This window comes from Peromyscus maniculatus, chromosome 21 (assembly GCF_049852395.1).
Source record: "Peromyscus maniculatus bairdii isolate BWxNUB_F1_BW_parent chromosome 21, HU_Pman_BW_mat_3.1, whole genome shotgun sequence".
In the NCBI taxonomy this organism is placed as follows: Eukaryota; Metazoa; Chordata; class Mammalia; order Rodentia; family Cricetidae; genus Peromyscus; species Peromyscus maniculatus.
Window position 1 is genome coordinate 61,846,986 of NC_134872.1, and position 5,027 is coordinate 61,852,012.

Sequence of the window (5,027 nt, forward strand, 5' to 3'; positions counted from 1 at the left end):
GTTATGCAAGATGAATAAGTTCTAGAGATCTGCTACAAGAGATAATGCCTAACAGGAATCTATTGTGCATTTAAACATTTAACACAATCGATTTCATTCTAAATGGTCTTTCTGATCTTAACAATAAAAAAAGAACACAGATATCTGTTTATTTTTGATCACAGTGACATTTTCACACATATGCATGTGCCCAAACTAATCAAGTCATATATATATATATATTTATAATATATTATAAATTTGTAGTTTTGGTCCAAATCTCTGCAGCCCTATGAGTTTCCTTCTCTCCCAAGCACCAGCTTTGCCAAGACTATCAGCTCCAGGTAGCAACATTAACTCCTATCAAGTTATCTGACTTCTGCCCAGACTCTGAAATGCCAACTGTGTTGAGGCCTGCACTTGATGTCAAGGGTGGTACCACCTCAGTGAAGGAGGATGCCAAGTAGAGGATGAACTCTCTGGCCTACTCTAACCTGGGAGTGAGAGATCTCAAAGCAGTGGCCATCCTGCCCAACACTGGGGCCACCTCAAATGAAGCCAAAGCCAACGGGCAATGGGGTTCACACTAGCTCTTCTGGATTACCATCTCCAATAGGCTCTTCTACTGCCACTCCTCCTACCAAACCCCTACTCTTCAACATGTACCCTGTCCCTCACCTGCTGGCCAGTATATGGCTGCAGAATTATCATTGGGCCACAGCCGCCGACCAGAGGAGGCAGGATCCCTGTCTTTGGGGCAGGGCAGGGCTGGATTACTTTCTTCTGGCAGTGTCCAGAGCACTGCCATCATTGATTCTGACTCCATGGATGAGGAGTCGCTAATGCCTCTGGTGGCAGAATGTGGTGGTATTGTGTTCCCCAAAATATTGTGCACCCTAATAAACTTATCTGGGGTCAGAGACAGAACAGCCACTAGATACAAAGGCTAGAAAATGGTGGCACTCACACCTTTAATCCTAGCATTTCAGAGGTAGAAATTCCTCTGGATCTCTGTGACTTCAAGGCCACATTGGAAACAGCCAGGCATGGTGACACACACCTTTAATCCCAGGGAGTGATGGTAGAAGGGAAAGATATATGAGGCGTGAAGATCAGAAACAAGAAGCAAATTTGGCTGGTTAAGCATTTGGCTGGTTAAGCTTTTAGGTTTTGAGCAGCACAGTTCAGCTGAGAGCCATTCAGATATGAGGACACAGAGGTTTCCAGTCTGAGGAAACAATATCAGCTGAGAAGTTGGCCAGGTGAGGTTATCTGTGGCTTGTTCTGGTTCTCTGATCTTCCAGTTCACCCCAATACGTAGCACAGATTTGATTTTATTAATAAGACCTTCTAAGACTCCTGCTACAGCAGATCTGGTCCTGGACTGAGCCAATGAGATGCCCAAACTGGGACTAGGGCAGAATGAGTTTGACTTTACTGCAGATTTTCCCTCTGGCTGCCAATGCCAAGTGTCCCTAAAGATTGGGGAAAAAAGAAACCAATTCTGTTGTAAGTAAAAGTTACTGGAAAGAGGAAAAATGTATTTTTATATGTAGGTGGGGTGTTCTGTCATGCCAGCCAGCTCCCAAATAACTACATATTGACTTATTATTAATTATAAATGCTCGGCCAATAGCTTAGGCTTGTTACTAACCAGCTCTTACATCTTAAATTAACCCATATTTCTTATCTACACTTTACCATGTGGCAGTACCTTTTTTCAGCATGATATGTTTATTTCCTATTTCCTCTGCTTCTCACTGGTGACCCCTGTCACTTGGCCCTTCTTTTTGACATCCTCTCAGTTTGGCTCTCCTGCCTAATCTTTTCCTGCCCAGCCATTGACCAATCAGCTCTTAATTGACAATGAGAGCAACACATCTTCAGTGTACAGAAGGATTATTGTACAACATTTATGTATATATCAATAAGCCTATTTTTTAAAAAGAGTCATAAGAGCCAGAGCCATGCTATTCTCTTGTGGGGCCTCTATCAGGCTTCTCCTGTCATCATCTTTCACTTCCTACTGCTCCATTCTCAATGCCATTACCTAACTCCTTCTGTTTCTTCCATAAATCCTGTCCTACCTTCCTCCCTCTCATTTTTTTTCTCGCCCAACACTCAAATTTATATTTTCTATTAATTCTGAAATTTTAATGCCTCCCTTTTGTATAATTTTTTTATTGTTCTTATTAAGATAATAATGCACAAGATAAAAACTCAAATAGTTCTCTAGGGCCTCTCATGAGAAATAGCAACCTTAGCCGTTTTATGTCACTATTCCTGTTGTTCATTCAAACTCATATTGAAAAAGTATTTTCTGAGCATTGTCTACATGTCGGGCACTATTCTAGTTACATGGAATGCATCAGTAATAGAGTAGATTAAAACTCCTGCATTTAGGGGATTTCTATTTTCTCAGAGAGTGTAAGAACAGAAACTATACAAAAATATAGCAAACAAGTAGATATATTGTGTGTTTGGTTGTGGCAGAAGCCATATGGAACGAACAGAACAAAATGATGAAGACCCTGATCACGGCAAAGAGGTGCACACACAACAGGTGCTCACATGAGCTTCACTGAGAAAGGCCTAAGCCAATGGTGAACTAGCTGTGTGTGGTCCAGTCTGACCATTCTAAGCATGAAGTGATGCCTGTTGTGTACATGGAAACCAGCATAGCTAGAGCCGAGTCAGGTCAAGGTAATGCAAGAGATGAACAGACAGGCAAGAGGCACGGCTTACATAAGACAATGATAGTCAACACACTTCTTCATTCTCCTTGAGTTTCTTTAGGTGTTTATTATACTTTATGGACAAACAATGCATTTTTTTTAGTTGTAGATTTTAGGTAGGTTTTTTTCCCATTAAATTTAGTTTTTATTTCACACGTATGTACTGTATTTACATCATGTCTTGATCTTCCGGCTCTTATTAAAAAATATTTTCCTTCCCTCCATCCCTTCTCCTGTCCCCTTGTCCCCTTTCAACTTCACAGTTTTAAAAAATTATTAATGTTATACACATACATGAATAAATATATAAATACAGCTTGCTGAGTCCATTTAGTGTTGCTCATACACACATGGTTTTAGGGCTGACCACTTGGCATTGGATAACCAGTTAGTGGAAGGCTAATTCTTCCTCCCTTTTTCAGAAATCCTTAATTGCCTGCATCTCTTCATCCAGGTGTGAGACTCTGTGAGAGCTCCCTCACCCTCACTGGCATGTCAGTTGGTGTTGTCACTGGGCAAGACTTGTTTAGGTGACCACATTTTGTCACGTAGAGAAGGCAGAGTCTCAGAGCACACTTCCAGGCTCCCTGGCTCTTACGATTTTTCTGCCCTCTCTTCCGTAATGTCCCCTAAGCCTCAGGTATAGAAGTTGTGTTCTATCAACGGGGTCTAGGTGCTCAGGATCAGTTGTTGTCTGTATTTTCACCAGTTGTGGGTTTCTGTAATGGTCTCTACCTGCTGTCAAAGGAAGCTTTTTTTTTTTCTCCCTTCTTTGGATAAGGGGAGAGAGCTACGCTTATCTGTGGGTATAATGATACATATTTAGAATGAAGTTAAATGATAATGGTTTGGGAAGGTGACAGAGGTAGGTTCTCCCCTTAGATTCAATACCTCACTAGGTGAGCGGAGGTAGCTAGCCTTACAGTACCAGGTATAATTTCCCTTTGCTGAGCTTGTCTTAAGTCTGGTGGTTTATTTCTTCTCATTCAAGGAGATCTTAGTCTGTAAGACAGAATCGTCAGCATATGCTTTGTTCTTTTCCACTTTGCAAAAGTTATATTGTCATTTCATTTACTTAAATTATCATCGATTATCCCGATATCTTAAGGAGGCAAATGTTAATAACATGTGATCCCTACTGTATATTTTCCCATTATCATTTGATAAAAGGTGGTTTTACTGTTGCAGTTTGTGGAGGGTGCCTGGGCTCCAAGGGTCCTCCAGATCCTGGTGTATCCTCAAAGTTAACACTGCTCTATCACCATGCCAAGACAGTCTTTGTATTTTCTACTCTCTTGGTATTTGTCCACTAATCATGGAAGAGCCTTGGTGGTAAAAATCACTATGTTGTAATTACTTCTAGATACTCAAGGGAAAAAAAGAAAGAAAATCAGAGTGCAATACTAGGTTCACAGATAAATCACATTAATGGATTGTAGCTAGAGTTTTTCTTACCGTGCCCCGCTAAGCCCTGGCAGTCCCAAAGCCCACTTATAAAATAAACATATAGATGCTTATATTATTTAAACTGCTCGGCTACTAGCTCAGGCCTACCATTGTCTAGCTCTTACCCTTATACTCAGCCCATTTCTGTTAATCTACATGTTGCCACATGTTCCATGGCTTTACCTGTTGCCTTTACATGATGCTCCCTGGACGGCAGGCTGGCGTCTCCTCCTCTCCGCCTTCCTGTTTTTCTCAATTCTCCTCTCTGCTAGTCCCACCTGTACTTCCTGCCTGGCTACTGGCCAATCAGTGTTTTATTTATCAATCAGTCATCCACAGCAATGGATCTGCAAAAATGATCTCTTGTAATGAACCTCCACGCTTAAATACCTGTCCTTTTCATTTCACCCACAATGGCAAAGGCAGCACACATGCTTCTCCTGTGTGTTAAAATATCATGGTAGTCTCTGAATACCATGAGAAGAAGAGCATTGGGATTATTTTAAATGTCTGGGGTGGCACTGCACTCTGGGTGATCCCAGCCAGGTGTATGGAGACTGCCAGTTTGAAGCCAGCCCTGGGTACAGCTCAAGATCCTGTGAAAATCGACAGTTATATCAAGTGTCTGAGCATTCTGAACACAGCGAGCATGGCTTCTGGATGGGTCGTCATGGCATCAAGTCCAGCTGAAATCCAGAAAACACAGCTTCCGGTGTTCTGTGGGGCGCTGCTTCTGTGGCTCAAGCTTCCCCGTGTTGGCCCTATTGCTGAAATGGAGCAAAACTTTAAATCAGTTTGCTAGAAACTTTTTTTAACCTTTAATTATTCTTTTACTGTTTTCTTAAATATCTTCCCGTCTGGGGTACA

At 41.7% G+C, this 5,027-nt stretch overlaps 1 pseudogene; it reads left to right on the forward strand.

Moving 5' to 3' along the window:
• The first annotated feature begins 374 nt into the window (after positions 1–374).
• LOC121824655 (cbp/p300-interacting transactivator 1 pseudogene) lies at positions 375–3,248 on the forward strand (annotated as a pseudogene).
• Positions 3,249–5,027: the final 1,779 nt, after the last annotated feature.